General features: G+C 48.2%; 1 protein-coding gene across 1 annotated transcript in view; it reads right to left on the bottom strand.

Moving 5' to 3' along the window:
• TMTC4 (transmembrane O-mannosyltransferase targeting cadherins 4) overlaps positions 1-18,679 on the bottom strand; it is a 1,375,572-nt gene that overhangs the window by 825,515 nt on the left and 531,378 nt on the right. The gene's annotated exons all lie outside the window — the stretch shown is intronic.

Below are 18,679 nucleotides of genomic sequence, written 5' to 3'. Positions count from 1 at the left end.
CTGGAGGAAACAATGTAAAGTGGTCTTGTATAGCACACTTTTGCCATTATGGCTGTCTTGCTACATGTGGCCCTGCAAGAAGAGAGGGAGTGGTTAGTCAATGTGATAGATGGAGTGGCAGATGCAAATCCTGTGGTGTTGAAGCCTGCAAGCTAGACACAGATGAGTCTTGAGTGCTAATGTGATTCTAGGTGGGTACTGGTCAAAAGACAAAAATAAAAGTGTGTGTTTCATCCAGAAGGCAGAGCCCAAGGTCGATCAGCTGGAATCAGTGTTGCAAGTAACTAGTTGGCCACTAGCGATTAAGTTTCTCAGTTAGAGTGTTGTGTATGAAGGCAGATTTGTGAACATGCAAGGTTGAGAAAGATTAAAAGATTTGGTTAGGGGGAAGAATAGTTAGGCAAGAGGGAGCCTTTTGGTTCAGGACTGTGTTTGGTTCTTGTTGGATTAAATGGATATACACAGACCATGTAGCCAATGTAAGGATTATGGATTTTTGTCAGAGAAGTTTCAGTCTGACTGGCGAACACTGCAGAGAACAGAATATCTTTCAACATGGATGACGTTTTGATATATATATCGGAAACCCCATACAGTCAATCTCTAGGGTGATGGTCTGCGCACCAACTGATAGAATATAATCTAATATGTAGTAAGGAGTCGCCCTTGTGAAATCTGGAAAACCTGAATTTTAAGTATGGAAATGTCTTTTAAATACCTAGGAATTTATGTGAGCAAAAGAGGATTTTTTTTACCTTAACTGCGATTTGAGGAGGCACAGGTTTCTAAGGGAAGTGGCCCGCTGGTCATAATTACCCCTTTTACTTTCTGGGAAAAGGAAAACTGTTCATAATGACAGCATCTCACAGGTTTTTGTATGACTTGCATTCTCTACCCCATTTGAGGTTGTGGATTTGGAATTTGACAATCATGAAGGACAGAGGAAGCTCCTCTGAGCTAGCAATACACCAAATACAGCCCCTCAACACATTGACCAGGTCAGCCAGGGAGAGGGAGTTGTGTCTTCCAAATCTGTGGAAATCCCTATTAGCAGTTCACATGGTAGCAACTAATGTATCGGCCTATGCGTATAGGGATAACCCAGTGATCGGAATGGAAAGGAATCATGGGGGCTGTTGCACACAGGCCCAGGTGGTACATGGCAGGACAGGACTATGTCCACCTGGCTCCCTGCAAGGGGACTGTACAATTTAGACAGAAAACGAACAAAACAAATAGGTTGTGCATGGATGATTTCCCTAGCCGCCCTTGTATGGACCAACATGGCTCTATCTGAATTACAAGTGACTCGGAATGGTGGGGCAAGATGAGAGGCGATGATGGTAGGGGATGTCATCAGGCAAGTCTTTTTGCTTTACCATATTCATAGAGCGCTCTTTCACCAAAAGCATCATGGTGCTCTAGAAGCATGGGTAGGACATATATATATATTATTATTAATTTTTTTATTATTTTATTTTTTCCCCCCTCTCCCTCACTCTCTCCCCCACCCCCACCCCCACCCCCACCCCCCGATAGGCAGGTATTTTCAGCAATCCTGCCCCTGTCGAATGGAGTACCTGGCATGGACAGTACCAGTGAATTATTTTCCTGCAGGGCTAAACAACCCTGTTCAATCAAGTCCCGATGGATAATACACAGTACCTTGAAATTAATTTGGGCCTGCATGGGCAACCAATCGAGTTGGCGCAGAGCGTTTGTGACATGCTGTCCAAACGGGATACCTCTCACCGGACGGACTGCAACATTTTGCAGGACCTGCAACCGATGCAGAAGGTAGGCTGGCTGAGACAGAAAAATTGTGCTACAGTAATATAATCTAAGCTGCCGATAAGGTAAGCTGCAACTACCTGCGCATGCAAATCCTCTGGAATCAGGGGTAGAATTTCCCAAGTTGCTTTAACTTGAGAAAGCCCAGTCCACATGCTGTATTGATCTGGGTATCCATTTTCAAAGAGGCTGACATTTTTCACCCCATAGTTTTTCACCACGTGGCCGGAGTAGGGAGAGGCCCCAGTGTTGAAGGCGAGTAATCCTTGGTCCAGTTCTCGACGCACCCATTGGGACAATGATAAGGACCTTGGTCTTCTCGCCATTAAGTTTGAGTCAATTATCTCCCATCCAGGCCCCCACTGCTGTCAAGCAGGATCTTAACTGTGCCGCAGTGCCAGTCTGCCCAAGGCCCAGCCTAAACAGAATCTGGGTATCATCTGTGTACGAGAAAAACCTAAACCCAAATGAGCGAATAAGGGCTGCCAGTGGCTGAATATATATGTTGAAAAGCAGGGTCGAGAGGGCTGAGCTCTGCGGGACCCCACAGGTCACCCTTTTGCACAAAGACCTAAACGATGAGGGACACCAATTGAGAACGGGAAGCCAGAAATGCCTCTTCCAAAACCTGTCCTGTGATGCTAGCATTTGGTAGGAGCAAAAGAGAGTGATCTATAGTATCAAAAGCAGACGACAGGTCCAGTAAAATAAGGCCTGCCATACCGCCTTGATCATTGATCAAAGTTAAGTCATTCAGAACTGACATCAGCAGAGACTCTGTGCCCATTAAGGGCAGAAAGCCCATCTGGCAGGGGTCCAAAATGTGTTGGCCCTCCAAGAAGGATCGCAACTGAGGAGTAAACAGTTTTTTGGAAACTACAATAGGAATTCTGACTAAACAGCAAACACTTTCCCAAATATCTTCAGCTTAGACATGTGTTGCCCTCTCAGTGGAGGGAGTTCCTCAATTTCCCACACTGTTCCCCTATTAGAATGTAACACTATTGAATTAAAGGTTTGGAACCAAGCCCAATTTATTTATGTACAGGGTGATAACGGGTGGAACATATCCCCCTTTTGCATGATGTGTGCCAGAAGTGAAGGGGACTTGATGACCCTGGGGGAGGGGAGCTTGGACGGAAGGCACGTATGCACCCAGAGAGGTGGTCATTAACGGCAGGCTAAAATTGATCCAGTAACAGGTGTGACAGGTTTAGGGACTTGACCCTGTCAAGAAAGGATGGGGACACCTCCCAAGCTTGGGTAAGAGGCCTACAACAGGATTTACATAGGCAGGGTGTGTGAGATGGAAGGGTGTATTGTCCCTTTTCCCAGTTCCTGCCTGAAAACGCAGAGTAACATTTCTTCTTATTCTATGCCTGTCATGCACAATGATCACCAGTGTTTTCTCTCTTATTCCATACGACAATGATCATCCAAGATTCCTAGCAAGTCTACAACTCACCGGAGAGGGAGTCAGTGACAAGTGTAGTGGCTGAAGAACACTGCGCAGATTAAACTTACCATCAAATTGGTAACCTACATACTGTCAATGGACCGCGGGTACTCCGAGGCGTCAGAAATCAGAGACGGTTCCAAGCTGCTTTATACAACATGCTGCAGAAAAATCCATGGTTTCTTCATTTATTCATAATAATAATGGTGTATTCTTAAAAAGGGCTGCATGCTGGATTCCTCCTTTTTCTAAGTGAAGTTATAATAGGTGTTATTACTGCCTTAACTAATGTTACTCAGTTTATCAACCACAGATGGGTAAAAGACAGTCGATCTTGCCACAGGATTCAAACCTGTGAAGTGCAGGCTGGCCCCAGGCAAGAGGTGAGCCCTTAACTCTTGACCTAGCCGCCCACGCTGTGAAAGATGCTGGTCATTGGCTCTCCTAGATTCAAACTCAGAAAAATGTTCATCGAAATATCTTTTATATGCTAATATTGGGCTTAATTGATCCCAACTGACATTTTTGGAGATCAGGTCTTACAATAAACATCTATTGAACAAAATGTTAGCTTGATACCGGCAATCAAACTTAAAGTAGGTCAAAGGTAACTTTTGATTTCACCGTCAATATCTGTAGTGAACTTGAAGTGTGCCTGCTATGGATCGCACTCCATTCAGATTTTTCAGTGCAATATTTACGTTTACTGTATTATGAGGCAGAGCACTGCTTCATCTGTTCCCAGTAGTATTTTTGTAATGGAACGATCTCCTTGTGCCCTGTTGGAGTCTGTGGCTGCCTAAATACAATTGGTGTGCGTTATTTCCTTGAAGTTCATTTGGGTGTGTACCTCCTGGTAACATTTTACTTTTAACTTGGTATGTGCATTTAAGTGCCTTGCCTACACTTTTCACTCATGTCCTTGGGATGTGTTTTACCTTTTCATGATGGCTGCCATGGGCTAAACCGGCGAGCTTTACTTATTGGCTATTGCTCATGTCGCCAGCATCTCGATTATGTGCCAAAAGCTCACATGTCTGCACTGCTTCTAGTAGGGGACTGCTTCCTCTATGGTTCTCACTAGGGCTTCTGTACCCTGCTGTACATCCCATCACACCCCTCCAGGTTCTATACACAGATGAGAAAGGGGGGGGGGATTGACAAGACCATCACTTCATGTTTGCTGCACTTGGAGGGAAGCACAGAGACACATCGCCTGGGAACGGAGAACAACACTAGCCCAACCCCTATGGCACAATGTACATCTCCCTAAAATACAGAGAATATGATGCTTCGAGACCTGGGAAAAACAGGTTATATGCACTCTAGGACATGTTGTCCACAAAGGGCGCCTATTTGAATTTGACACACTGAAAGAAAAATTCACTTTGCAATCCATGAGCCGACATTGCGGTCCCAGTGGAAGTAGGATTAGAAATGGGAGGGTGCAGCTTTTTGACACCCTCCATGAAAGCCTTAACTACTTTCCACCACAACATTTTATTCTGAGACGTGGTGTAAGCGGAGAGTTCAGCTTCTGAGGGCATGGGTGCAGCGTTGTTCCTTGATCCTGGGTCAACAGGGTGTCCGTGCAGGGTAGTTTCATGGGAGGACACAGGGACATAATTTGCAGGTGCGAGAACCAGGTCTCGGTGGCCTACATTGGAGCTATTCAGATCTGTGTTACTTGTTACCTATGTAGCTTGTGGACTATTTTGTTGATCAGAGGTGACGGGGATGGGAAGGAAAGCGTATGCAAATTTCCCAGACCAGTTCATCAGATGTGCATTCCCTTGGATCCTTTCTGGGGAAACTTGGACACGTAATCTTGCCATTGTGTATTTTCCAGGGTTGGGAAAAGGTCTATCTCTGGGAGCCCACAGTCTGAGAAGACGTCCTTTAGCACATCTGTGTTTAGTTGCCATTCATGCTCTGAGGGTAGCATTATACTCCTGATTAGTACGTCTGCCAGACAATTGAGTTCCCCTGGAACATGTTGTGCCACTAGGAACATGTGATGGAGTGCCCACTGCCCGATCTGCGCTAGTTTGGACAGCCCTGTAGAATGTGTACCCTCCTGTTTGTTTACATAAAACATGGCCGTGGTACTGTTCATAAGGACTAGGACTGTTTTGTGTTCTAGCTGAGTCTTGAAGGTTGGAAGCGCTTTGAGAATCGATAGTAGTTGCAGAAGGTTGATGTGCTTCCTGGTTAGCGCCTGTATCCACAGTGTCATGCCTGCGCCATGGACGCATACATTGGCGATCATTATGGACTAATTGTTATTCATTTATCTACAGAATACTCTTGGAACAATCCCTATTCATTTTTTGGTACTTATTTCCCATTTGCGAGACTTTGGTACTTTTTTATTTTACCCAACTAACTACACTTACCACAATGCACTTGGCTATAACTATCTATTCCTGGCCATTCCTATTCGTCATCATCGGAACTACAATCCCCAGAAGCCCTAGGGATCAGCGCTGCTTTCACCAGCTCAGGAACAGAGGGAGGAGGCAGATTGTATTCAGGTTGCTGATCCAGGTGCGGCCAATTAGCCTGCCTCTATGCTGGGCAGGGCAGTATAAAGGCTACTGCCTGCAGGGGCTCAGTCTCTTGCATTAAGAGTCCTTCCAGCACCTTTTTGCTTCGAGCTACGAATCTTTGTATGCTGTTCCTCCTTACTCCTGCTTTTGATCCAGTGCCCTGCGGGGCTCTCTGCATTGCAGCCGATCACGCTCTGCTGCTTTCTACTCTCCGCCTTTGCCCTTCCGGGTACCTGCCTTGCAGCCGATCACGCTCTGCTGCCTTCTACCTACAGCCTTTGTCCGCTGGGCTTCCAGCCTAGCAGCCCTCTACAGTCCTCTGCAGCCTTCTACAGTCAGCGGCCCTGCTCCTCAGGGCTCACTCCTTACTGCCCGGCCCTTCTGGGCTCCTTGCCGTGCAGCTTGCTTCACTCCGCTGCCCTAGCCCTTTCCCCTCTGGGCTCCCTTCCTTACAGCCCTGCTCCTTTGGGCTTGCTCTTTGCTGTCCTGCTCCTCTGAGCTCTCAACCTTGTACCCTACAGTCCTCTGCAATCCACAACAGTTTACCTGCATTTATTACTTTCTGTTATTGCAGTCCCCGTTTCCTGACTGCTGCTCCCTTGCTTTCTTCCTTGTTTTCTACCCTCTGTTCTTTATGCCTGTCCAATTCAGTTATACTGCTTTCCCTTCATTTCCTTCTGCTAGTTTGCTCATCGTCTTCCTTTTTTTCTTGGATTTGTCTGTTATTGTCATCTCTTGTATCGTTTGTAGATCCCTTTGTACAGAGCGTGTCTGTTGGTTTTCCGGCAGGCAACCTCTGCCCCTTCCCTTGTCTCGTTTCTGTGTTACAGACAGCCACAGCTGTTGTTCCCAGCCATGAGCAAACAGCGTGGGCCTCTGTTATAGAAAACTGTGCAGAAGGCTGGAGTTTTTCCTAAGGTCCGTGGAACACTCTTTCCCATATCTGCATACACCCCAAGAGGGAATCCATTCTGTTGTACCTTATTTCCTTGCTACACTTGCCTACTCTGTGTTCTCTTTTACTTTCAGCTGTGTGTGTCCTTATCTGTCCACCTTACTTTGGCACAACCACCCAAACCCTACCTGGGTGCCCTGTGCCACTCTTAACAGAGTGCCATCTGTGACACACAGGCCGTGAGCAGTATGATGCAGGAAGTGAGCACCCCACCCAGTCATAGATGCGTCTGTCGAGAGTGGCCTCCACAGCAGGTGTGTGGAAAGGCTGTCCCTTTAGCAGATTGTCTCTGTTCCACCACTGTAGTTATTGAACCAGAGGTCCCAAAACCACCACTAGATTGTCCAACAAATCACTTCCCTGCGACCACTGTTTTGCTAGCCACTCTTGCATTGGACGCATGCGCAGCCTAGCGTGAGGCAGCAGATAGATGCAGAAGAACATGTTACTTATAAACTGTAACGTTTTTTCGATTGGATGTTTCGATTGGATGCAAAAGGACAGCTCTTGCTAAGAGGCCGCCTTGATAAGATGTTGAATCCAAGCAATGTTTCACAAATGTGTGCATTGATGACCAGGTGGCCGCTGCACAAATATCATGCACCGAAACACCCCTCTGAAGAGCCGTTGAAGTTGCCATACCCCTAGTTGAGTGGGCTCTTAATCCACTTGTTAGTCCATATATGGAATAAAGGCACAATAATCATATATTAAATGACACGCCAGTTGTGAGGTTCGAATTCCAAACAGGTCTGGATTATTAGTCAAAGTATCTCAGTCGGCCGACCGGGTCTCAACGGCTCACGACGTGTGTTCCCAGGCACCGTGAGAAGAAAGAGAAAGAGCGACGCTAAAGCAGTCATATGGGATACATTACTCACCGTAATCGTATTTCTGATGCTTGTATCTGCTTAGATTCACATGCTGTGCATAGGCCGACATCTAGTGGAAGCTGCGGAGTATTACAGTTTGTTTTTCGAAACTCGAAAATGGGCGTCGACACAGGCATGCCAGTAATACTATCCCTAGTGTGACGTCCACTGTACCCAAGATCCCTCACGCGTCTGGGATCCTCAGATTGTATTTTTTCTGACATGAGGAAGCATGAGGAGTAGCGTGAGTACAGATAATCCAAGCAGATAGACAGAAAGGTAAGACTACAAGTAATCATGCGCCTTCTCTCGGAGGGGAGGAAGGGTGGGTCGCATGTGAATCTAAGCAGATACAAGCATCAGAAATACGATTACGGTGAGTAATGTATCCCTTCTGAGGCTTGTGGAATCTGCTTAGATCACATGCTGTGCATAGATTAGCGAGCAGTACCCGAAGAAGGAGGTGGGATGTGAGAAGGGTCATGAGCAAACAGGTGTCTTAGAACCGCTTGTCCCACTTGTGTATCTGTCTTGGAATGAGTGTCAATGCAGTAATGCTGAGTAAAAGTGTGAATAGAGCTCCAAGTAGCTGCTTTGCAAATGGTGTCGAGGGGAACATTTCCAATGAAAGCCAGAGTGGCACCAATGCCTCTAGTAGAATGGGCCCTTGGCGTAAAAGGCAGAGTTTTTCCAGAAAGAGAGTAACACAGCTGTATACAGTTGATAATCCACTTCGAGATCGCGCCTTTAGAGACGCGATCCCCCTCTCTGCCTGTAGCTACGGAGACAAACAGTTGATCTGTTTTTCTTAGCGGTCTGGTTTTATTTACATAGTAGAGGACCGCCCTACGCACATCAAGGGTGTGTAGTATCACCTCAGCCGAGCTTTGCGGGTTCTGGAAGAAAGCCGGAAGCTCGATGGACTGGTTTACATGGAATTTAGAGATAAATTTAGGTGAAAACCTAGGGTGTGTGCGTAAAACCAGTTTGTCTTTGTGGATAATAAAGAAAGGATCCTGCACTGACAGAGCCTGAATTTCACTGACCCTTCTTATGGAGGTAATGGCTACTAAGAAGGCCGTTTTATAAGTCAGGTGTTTGAGACTACTTTTATGCATGGGTTCGAAAGGGGGGCCCATGAGCTTAGCTAGCACCACATTGAGGTCCCATCCTGGCGGTGGGTTCGAAATAGGAGGGTGAAGTCTCTTTACTCCTTCCATGAAGGCTTTAACTACTGGTACTTTCCACCACGATACTTTGTTTTGGGATGTGGTGTAAGCCAAGAGGGCTGCCAGGTGTACTTTCAGAGAGTTAAAAACCAAACCTGCGTCCAGCAGGTGGAGCATGTATGTTACCACGTTGGAAGGAGTGCAATCAACTGGGTTGATTTGTTTATTCTGGCACCAAATAACGAATCTTCTTCCACTTGACAAAGTAACAGTGCCTTGTGTTTGGTTTCCTGGATTCTTTTAGGATGTCCATACACCTCTGTGGTAAATTGAGATGGCCAAACTCTATGACCTCAGGAGCCATGCTGCCAGGTTCATTGAGTTGGGTTCCTGGTGCACTGTTTGACCTTGTTGCTGGGACAGTAGGTTGTACCAGGCTGGGAGTTTGATGGGCTCGCACAGCGCCATCCTGCGTAGGTGTGGAAACCATGGTTGTCTCGCCCACATGGGAGCAACTAGGATGAGCGTCATCGATTCCTTGTTCATCTTGTACACCACCTTCCTGATGAGAGGAGTTGGTGGAAAAGCGTACGCAAACATCCCTGACCAGTTCATCCACAGGGCGTTCCCTTGGGAGTTTGGCTGGGGGAACCTGGATGCAAATCCTGGGCATTGTCTGTTTTTGCTTGTGGCGAATAGGTCTATAGTGGGGAAACCCCACTGAGAGAAGAGATCTTCTACGATCTCTCTGTGAAGGACCCATTCGTGTTCTTCTGGGAGGGAGTCTCTGCTTAGGGCATCCGCTAGGGAATTGAGCTCCCCTGGAACATGTTGTGCTGATAGGAAGATGTTCCGTCTGAGTGCCCATATCCAGATTTTCTGGGCAAGCTTGGACAGATTTGGCGAACGAGTCCCTCCTTGTTTGTTCAGATAGAACATGGCTGTCGTGCTGTCCGTCCGGATCTGCACCGACAAGTTTAGTAGATGGGGCTCGAACGCCCGAAGCGCTCGGAATACTGCCAGAAGCTCTAGCAGGTTGATGTGGTTCTTGGCTACTGAGTGAGACCAGAGACCCTGAGCTGTGTGGTGGAGATGGTGAGCTCCCCACCCAGTCAGGCAAGCATCTGTAGTTACCAATGCTTGTACTTCGGGATCGTAAAAGGGTTTTCCCCTTGCGAGATTCTCTTTTGTCCACCAGTGTAAGCTCTGTACGAGTGTTGGCGAAACGACCACTAGATCGTCCCACTGACCACTTGCCTGAGACCACTGTTTCGCCAACCCTTCCTGCATGGGACGCATGCGCAGACGCGCGTGGGGGACCAGGTAAATGCATGACGCCATCATGCCCAGTAACCGCATTGCTTTGCGTACCGTTATTTGTTGACCTGACTGATAATGTGGAATTTGCAGTAGTATATTCCGAATTCTCTCTTCCGAGGGGAAGGTCAACCCTTTCTGAGTATCTAGGATTGCTCCTAGGAACTGTTTTGAGGTGCTTGGCACCAGACTTGACTTCTTCTCGTTGATAGAGAAGCCTAATTCGTGGAGGAGGTCGATAGTCCTCTGAATGTTTGACCTGCAAATTCTTGGGGTTTCCCCCGTTATGAGCCAGTCGTCCAGATAAGGGTACACTGGGATTGCCTCCCTGCGTAGGTGTGCAGCTGCCACCGCCAGTACTTTGGTGAATACCCTTGGTGCTGAAGCTATCCCGAAGGGCAGTACCTTGAATTGGTAGTGGCGACTGTCCACTTTGAAGCGCAAGTATTTTTTGTGCGCTGGGAGCATGGAAATATGAAAATAAGCATCTTTCATATCCAAGGTTGCCATGTAGTCCCCCTTTTTTAGGAGGGGGATTACCTCTTGTAGCGTGGTCATACGGAATTTTTGGGGCTTGACATACTTGTTGGCAGGCCGTAGGTCCAATACTGGGCGCATTGTCAAATCTTTCTTTGGCACAAGGAAGTAAGTTGAATAGATACCCTTGTTTACCTGGTGTCCTGGGACGAGTTCTATCGCGTCCTTTTCTAGCAGAATGGGGATCTCCTCGAGAAGGATCTTCTGATGTTCTAAGGAGTGTATTCTTTGTCGTGGAGGGTGGTTCCGGGGACGCTGCAGTAATTCTATACAATATCCTGTGGACACTGTTGACAGCACCCATCTGTCTGAGGTGATCCCTTCCCAAGCCTGGGTGAAGTTGGAAATGCGTCCCCCTACTGGGGTTGCGTGAGAAGGGACCCTGAACTGAGCGTCACTGCTTTGGCGGAGGCGTGCCACCTCCCTTGTTGGGGCTGCCTCTGCCTCTTCCACGACCTCTTTTGTTACCCTTGCTGTAACTTTGGGTAGACTGTTGGTTGTTGTTCCATTGTGTACCCTGTCCTTGGGCATAGTTGCCTCTTTGTGAATTTTGGCCGCGTGGGCGACGAAAATTACTGTTCCCCCTCTGGTTCGGGGGTTTGTTGGTAAGCTGGCCAAGGGATTTGAGAGTCTCGTACTCGTCCTTGGCATTCTTAAGTGCGTCTTCGACCGCTTTCCCAAACAATAGATCTGGTTCCACCGGCTTGTCTATTAATGAAGCCTGTGTTTCTGTTTTGAACCCCGACTGCCGTAACCACGCATGTCTCTTGATAACAGTACCTTCTGCTATCAATCTTCCTGCGTTGTCTGCAGCGTCGAAAGTTGCTTTTAATATGCAACCAGACACGGCTCTCCCTTCTGCCGAGATCCGAGCCAACTGGCCCTTTAACGGTTCAGGAGCAGAGGCTATGAGCACCGCGACCTCTTCCCATTGATGGCAGTTGTAACTTGCCAACAGGGTGGTGGAGTTTGCAATCCTTGCTTGGTAGGCGGACGTTGAGGCTACCTTCCTGCCAAACCCGTACAGTCTTTTGCTCTCCTTGTCGGGAGGAGCTTCTGACGACGATAAGGGTGTCCCAGCCCTCTTCCGAGTGTTGGTAACCACTAGGGAGTCTGGTTTAAGATGACCTCTTATATAAAGAGGGTCAGACTGGGCTGCCCGAAAATGTTTTTCGACTCACTCTGGGGTTGACGGCTCTGGTGAGGTTAGGATTCACCAGGGATGGATCTATTCTACGTTGGATGGATTTAAGGATAGGGATGGTCTGAGCGACCGGCCTCCTCTCTCCCCCCAACTCTTCTGCGAAGTCCCTTTCCTCCTGTACACCGTGGGTGTCGATGTGAAAATGTTCTGCTGCACGAGCGAGAACTTCATTAAGGAGGGGTTGGTTATCAACTGGCGAGTCGGTAACTGGGGCTTCGCTCTCTACCGGGGAATCTACTCTGTAAATTTCCTGCTCATCTTCTACCTCCTCCAGGTCCTCATCCTCCGCATAGTATTCAGACCCGGTTCGTTCCTCCATAATTGTAAACTCCTGGTTCTCTTCAGGGAAAGGTTTTCCTTGGTATCTGGGGTGTGGAGTAGAGTATGGAGTAGAGTAAGGCTGCACCTCGAAGGGGTCAGGTCTTTCGACCCGGGCCTTTTTACTTAGGGGGATAGGATCAGAGGAGCCTGAGGGTGTGGCCCCTTGAGGGTCATACGAAAGGAAATGTTCTGGGTTTTTGTCATAAAAATCAGCTAAGGAAGACATCCTTGACATGACCCTGTCTATGTCCTCACTGGACCATTCTTTGGAACAGGGTATGACTTTAGTAGGCAACTTAGAGGACTTATCAAGGGTACCCTTGCTGGATGTTGATGTCCCAGTCGATTTATGTTTATCTGTCTGCTTGGGGTGGAAGGATGGTCTTACAGGAGTGGAAGGCTGAGCTTTCCGCTGTTTCCCTCCCTCCCCGTGCGTGGAACATTTTTTTCCCTGCCCTTTGGAGGCCCCAGAGACTTTCGACGCCTGGCGCCGAGGGTCGGGAGAGGTATCTTGCTTCGAGCGTGGGGCCTCGCTGGTGTTAACTGCGCTCTCGGTCTCTTGGAGCGCGGCCTGGGGGTGGAAGTCGTCTTCGTCTTCCGACGATCGAACTTCCGTTAATCTAGGGAGCGAGGCACTCTTGGCAAGAGTGGATGATTGCCTTGCGTCATGAGGCGATCTCGATCGAGAGCGCCCAGAGGACACCGAGTCGGACCGTTCTATCCGTGCCTCTTTCCGAGAAGTCGACGTCGTCGAGGTTCGGTTGGACTTAGTGTGCTTAGTGTGTGTAGGGTGTGTAGCGCTTGCGTCGCCGGGGGTCTTCCCCATAGCCGCCCTGCCGGACAACCTTCCGAGGTCGGGGACCTGCGCTCGGCAGTCTTTCGACGCCGTAATGCCCTCGCCGTCCGAAAGTACGGCGTCGCTGCCATCGCTGAAGGCGCCCTCCGCTGCCATGGCTGCCTGCCTGGCGTGGTGGGCCCAACGCTTTGTCGAACGGTCCTTAAGTGTTTTAGGTTTAAACCTACTACACGCTCTGCAGTTCGCTTCGGGGTGGTCCCTCGGCAAGCAGAGATTGCACGTGGCGTGCCTGTCGACCCAAGGGTATTTGCGGTTGCACTTGGGGCAGAATTGGAAAGGGGTACCCTCCATACGCACCTTGAGGCAGCGGGCTGGTAAGTGTAGGAAATATATAAGGTGTACCTATATACCAAGAGTGAAGAGTATGTACCACCCCCCACTCTCCCTACTTGCAGGGCCGAGGCCAGCGGCCTACTAGGCCCGGGCCGAGGCCAGCGGCCTTCCGAGGCCCAGATCCGTCGTGCAGCAGCCGACGGTCGATGTCTTCTCCAGCCGACGTCGAGTGTCGATGGTCGACGTTGGGGTGGGGAAGGATGTAAATAAATAATTTTAAATTGCAATAATTAGCAAAAGTATGGCTAAGGCCAGGGGACTCCGCAAGATGCTTCCGACCAGTATGGCGGAAAAAAACAATCTGAGGATCCCAGACGCGTGAGGGATCTTGGGTACAGTGGACGTCACACTAGGGATAGTATTACTGGCACGCCTGTGTCGACGCCCATTTTCGAGTTTCGAAAAACAAACTGTAATACTCCGCAGCTTCCACTAGATGTCGGCCTATGCACAGCATGTGATCTAAGCAGATTCCACAAGCCTCAGAAATATATATATATATAATACATCATCCTTTACAATACCATTTGGCCCGCCCTTATACATGACGAACAAGGTAGGGTTCAGTAATTGACAGTTATGACAAGTCTTCATTCAGTCTAAACATTAGTATTCTAGCAGATGCTACAGAGACAGTTTTCTGTTATGGGGAACACAGGGCACTGGCGCAGGGGAGGATATCATGTTCTTAGCAGGGAGACATTCCAAGCAACGTTATCTGTTTGCTGCGGCTCATGAGCTAAGGGTCAGACAGTTCTGAGACAGAGAAAATACCATCCTCCGTGAAGGAGCACCGTTAGTTGCATATAATTCACATAGAATTCACATTTAACTGCCTTTTACAACAGCGCTTGCACAACAAACGGCACCTGGGCTACTGATTAGGCGTGGCTCTTTGTTTTCCTCTCACTGAGGCCTTGAAGTTGTGCAATGTATTTATGTATGGCTCTACATTCCTGTCTACGTTAGTATTTCAGAGTTCAAGCTGTGGCCTCGCACCGTGTGTGGATTTGAAGCATAGAATATATCTGCATAGCGTTACAAAAATGACCGGCAAAATGGACTCCCAATGGTCACATCCAGGTTTCACGGTTTGCAATGTTTGTCACATGATGTGATTTGCTTCTGTCCAACATACTATTCATCTCATTTGGGCTGTGTATTTGCATTTTCAGTATAACACATCTTGACGCTCTTTTCAAGCCAATTTATAGCACTCCGTAATTGCCAAAATTATCCATCTGGATAGTCTTTGTTTTGATACTCCTAAGCCCAATCTGTGTCCAGTATATCCGACAAACAGTTGGTCACTTTGTCAGAATTTAGCTAATCTAGAAATGTAGAAACTGAGAGCCCTCTTTGGGTCGAGTCTGTGTAGTCTTTCTTCCTCTTTACTCGCATGTGGAGGAGGACAGAAAGAAGGTAAAGTAATTTTCTGTGACTGGTGGAAATCAGAGACTATTTTCGTTAAGAATGAGGGTCTGACCCTAAGAGTTACTTTGTCTCTATGGAAGACGGTGCGAGGAGGCTTACAAGAGAGTGCCTGCAACTCACTCACCCTGCGGGCTGATGCAATTGCCACTAGCAACATTGTCTTCAAAGTGAGGAGCCTTAACGGACAAGAATGTAAAGGCTCAAAGGGGGTACCTGTGAGAAATTTTAGAACTAAATTTAAATCCCCAATAGGTACTTGGAAGGGAGTTGGAGGGTACACATTTGTCAGTCCTTTTAGAAATTAGATAACCAAGGGCATTTTAAAATAAGAAACCTCTTCAGATGAACGCTTGAAAATAGATGGCGCTGTCAAGTATCCTTTTATGGAGCCAACTTGGAGCCCCAAATTGGCCAAATGTAGAAGAAAAGGGAACCATAGGTGTGTTACATTGGAATGGATCCACATCCTTGTCTTTGCACCAGTTACTGAACTTATTCCAACAACAACGGTACAACGATTTTGTTGCTGGTCTTCTAGCCAAAAGTAAAATCTCCATTACGTCATCCGCTTGGCCCCAAATCCTTATATCTCAGCCTCTCAGAAGCCATGCGTGAAGGCTGAGAGTTTTGACCTCTGGATGGAGAACCTAACCTTCCTCTTGCAAGGGGAAATCATCTCTTTCTGGAAGACGTATTGGAGGGCAGACGGACATGTCCAGAAGGTCCGGGTACCACGTTCTCATGGCCCAATCCGAGGCAATTAGGATCATGGTTTTCCTGAACTTTCTTAACCTCCTGATTACGCGAGGAATCACGGGGACTGGAGGAAACACGTACAGTAGAGGAAATTCCGAGTCAACCACGAACGCGTCTCCTAGAGCTCCTCTTGGGGGAAATTCCCTTGAGCAGTACTGATCACACTTCTGGTTGACCCGGGTCACGAACAGATCCACTTGAGGGGTTCACCAAAGGGTGAAGATATCTTGAAGGACTTCCTGAGCTAGTTCCCATTCATGAGACACTGTGCTCTGCCTGCTCAGAGCGTCCGTGCTGTGTTCTTCTCTCCGGCTAGGTGAATTGCCGATAGAGAGATTCTTTCCTGTATTGCCCAGAACCAGAGCTGCATTGCCTCTTTGTACAGTGTAAGTGACCCTATACCTCCTCTTTTGTTGAGGTAGTACATGACCACTGTGTTGTCCATCGTTAGCAGGACATTCTTTCCCCGTAGAGAGGGCAGAAAGGCTTTCAGCGCTAATCTGATTGCCCTCAGCTCCAACAGGTTGATATGTAATTTGGACTCCGATGGAGACCAACGACCGCTGATTGACAGATCGCTGGTGTGGGCTTCCCACTCCGTGAGTGAGGCGTCTGTCACTACTGTTCTCTCCGGCCACGGTTGCCAAAAAGGTTCCCCCTTGAGGATATTGTCCCTGCAAGCCCACCATAGCATATCTTGAGCCACTCTGGTTGGAACCCGCAAAAGATCGGACATATCTCCTGAAAATTGGGACCATGGAGTTCTGAGGGCCCATTGAAGGGATCTCATTCTCAATCTGGCCTCTGGCACCAGAAAAATGCAGGATGCCATAAGGCCAAGCAACCTGAGGAAATCGAAGGCCGGCAGATGCTGGGCATTCTGAAACTTCGTTACCATCTGCAGGATGTGGTGAGCTCTTTCCTCGTGAGGCGAGGCTTTGCCCGAGGACGTATCCAGTATTGCTCTGATGAATTGGAGCTTTTGGAGTGGTATCATTTCAGACTTCTTGTAATTGAGGGAGAAGCCCAGTGTGTGTAAGAAGTGGTAGGTCATGGTCAGATGTTGCTGAGCTCGTTCAGATGAACTCGCCCTGATTAACCAGTCTTCCAGGTAGGGGTAGACGTGACTCTCCCCCCACCCCCATTTCCTGAGACTCGCTGCCACCACAGACATCAGCTTGGTGAAAACCCTTGGGGCGGAGTTCAGCCCGAAAGGCGGAACTCAAAATTGATAGTGAGAACCACCAATCGCGAACCTCAGGTACTTTCTGTGCTTGAGATGAATCGGCACATGAAAGTAAGCATCCTGAAGGTCCAATGATACCAACCAGTCTTGGAGTTGGAGAGCCTGAAGGATCTGAGAAAGGGTTACCATCTTGAACTTGTCCTTCCTGAGGAACTTGTTCAAGTTTCTTAAGTCCAAGATGGGTCTCAATCCTCCGTCCTTCTTTGGGATGAGAAAATAAGGGGAGCACCAACCCTTGTTCCTCTCCGCTACAGGTACATGTTCTGTTTCATCTTTCTCTAGCAGGGTTAAAATCTCCTGCTCGAGGAGCGGGTCTGGAGTTTTGGTAGAGGTGGCTCTCGGTGGATGGTCTTGAGGCCTTTGTCGAAAAGGAAGGCAGTAACCATGGGTCACTATTTCTAGTGCCCAGGCATCCGAAGTAATGCCTCGCCATTTGTCCAGATAACAAGTGATCCTGCCTCCCACAGGGTCTTGTGGGTCAAGGCCTCAGAGTGGCTTTGCAGCGGCTGCAGCAGTGGCTGAGTGGACAGTTGCTGGGGCTGATCTAGCACCTTTTCCTCTTCCACCACGAGGACATTTTCTTTGTTGCCCTCTTTGACTGGCCTGTCCCTTCCCTCTCCCAAATTAGGAGTAGAATAGAAAAGGACGTCTCCTCCAGGAAGATGACCCTGAGTAGGAGTGTTGTTGAGGTTGTCTTATAGAGGCGCTAAGTTATTTAGCCGCCGCTTTTGAGGCCTGCAGCTTCTCCAAGCTCTCGTCCGCCTCGCTGCCAAACAACCTCGAGCCGTCAAAAGGCACATTGAGTAATCTTGACTGCACATCCGGTGCAACGCCCGATTTCCTCAGCCATGCAAATCTGCGCAGGACCGTGCTAGATGCCATGGACCTGCTTATGCTATCAGCAGTGTCCAGTCCTGACTGGAGGCATTCCTCCATAGCCTCTTTTCCATCTCTGACTATTGCCAGAAAACCATCCTGTTCCTCGCCCTCAGGGATGTGTTCAGCCTCTGTTGCCATACAGTCCCACACGGTGTGTGTGTGAACCTTGCCAGGGTGCAAGTCACATTTGTGGACTTTAGGGCCATGCTGCCCGAAGAAAAGACTTTTCGGGCCCATGCGTCAATTCTTTTGTCATCCCTATCAGGGAGAATAGAAGGGTAAGCTGAATGCCTAGTAGAAGTTGCTGCCTGCACCACTAAGCTTTCAGGCGAGGGATGCTTTGAAAGGTATTCTGGGTCAGATGAGGAAGGCCTGTATTTCCCCACAAATTTCTTATTTGTAGCTTGGCCAGAATCTGGGGTTTCACATGTGCCTGTGACCCTTTTTTGTAATGCTTTGTGAAAAGGGAGGACAGGGTCCTTTTGAGGGCCTTCATTAAGGATATCCGTCATGTCAAACTCAATAACTTTGTTCATTAACCTTCTGTACCCTGAGTCTGCATGATCTGGAGGGTCGGGTCTGTCAAAGTCTACCTCAGAGGAAGTATCCAGGCCACTGGCTGCCTGAAGAGATTCATGCATGTTACTCAATTTGGAGCTAGGGTCAACCAATTCCTCAGGACATCTCTAGTCCCAAATTTTACTCCAGCTGGAGTAATTTCCTCTTCAGAGAATTGCTCCTTGAAAATAGAGGACATAGACCTGAAAAAATCTTGGCTAGGTTGTCGTTGGTATACCTTTCTGGGTGAAACTCTGATCTCGGCTTCGACAAATGTGCCGATTTTGGTGCCGGAATTAAAGATGGCCACGACAATGGCCTCGATAGCGGCAAAGGAGGCTTCGAAACAGTTGAAGGCATCAACGCCATCTTCGCGGGTGGAATCGAGGACGCCTTCCATAGATGCGTCAATGTGATCTTCTACGTCGTGAGACACCTCTCATAAT

Source organism: Ambystoma mexicanum, chromosome 7p (genome assembly GCF_040938575.1).
Source record: "Ambystoma mexicanum isolate Mex_15411 chromosome 7p, UKY_AmexF1_1, whole genome shotgun sequence".
NCBI classification, from domain to species: Eukaryota; Metazoa; Chordata; class Amphibia; order Caudata; family Ambystomatidae; genus Ambystoma; species Ambystoma mexicanum.
Note: the sequence above shows the minus strand (reverse complement) of the source record. Positions and strands in the feature narration are given on the sequence as shown.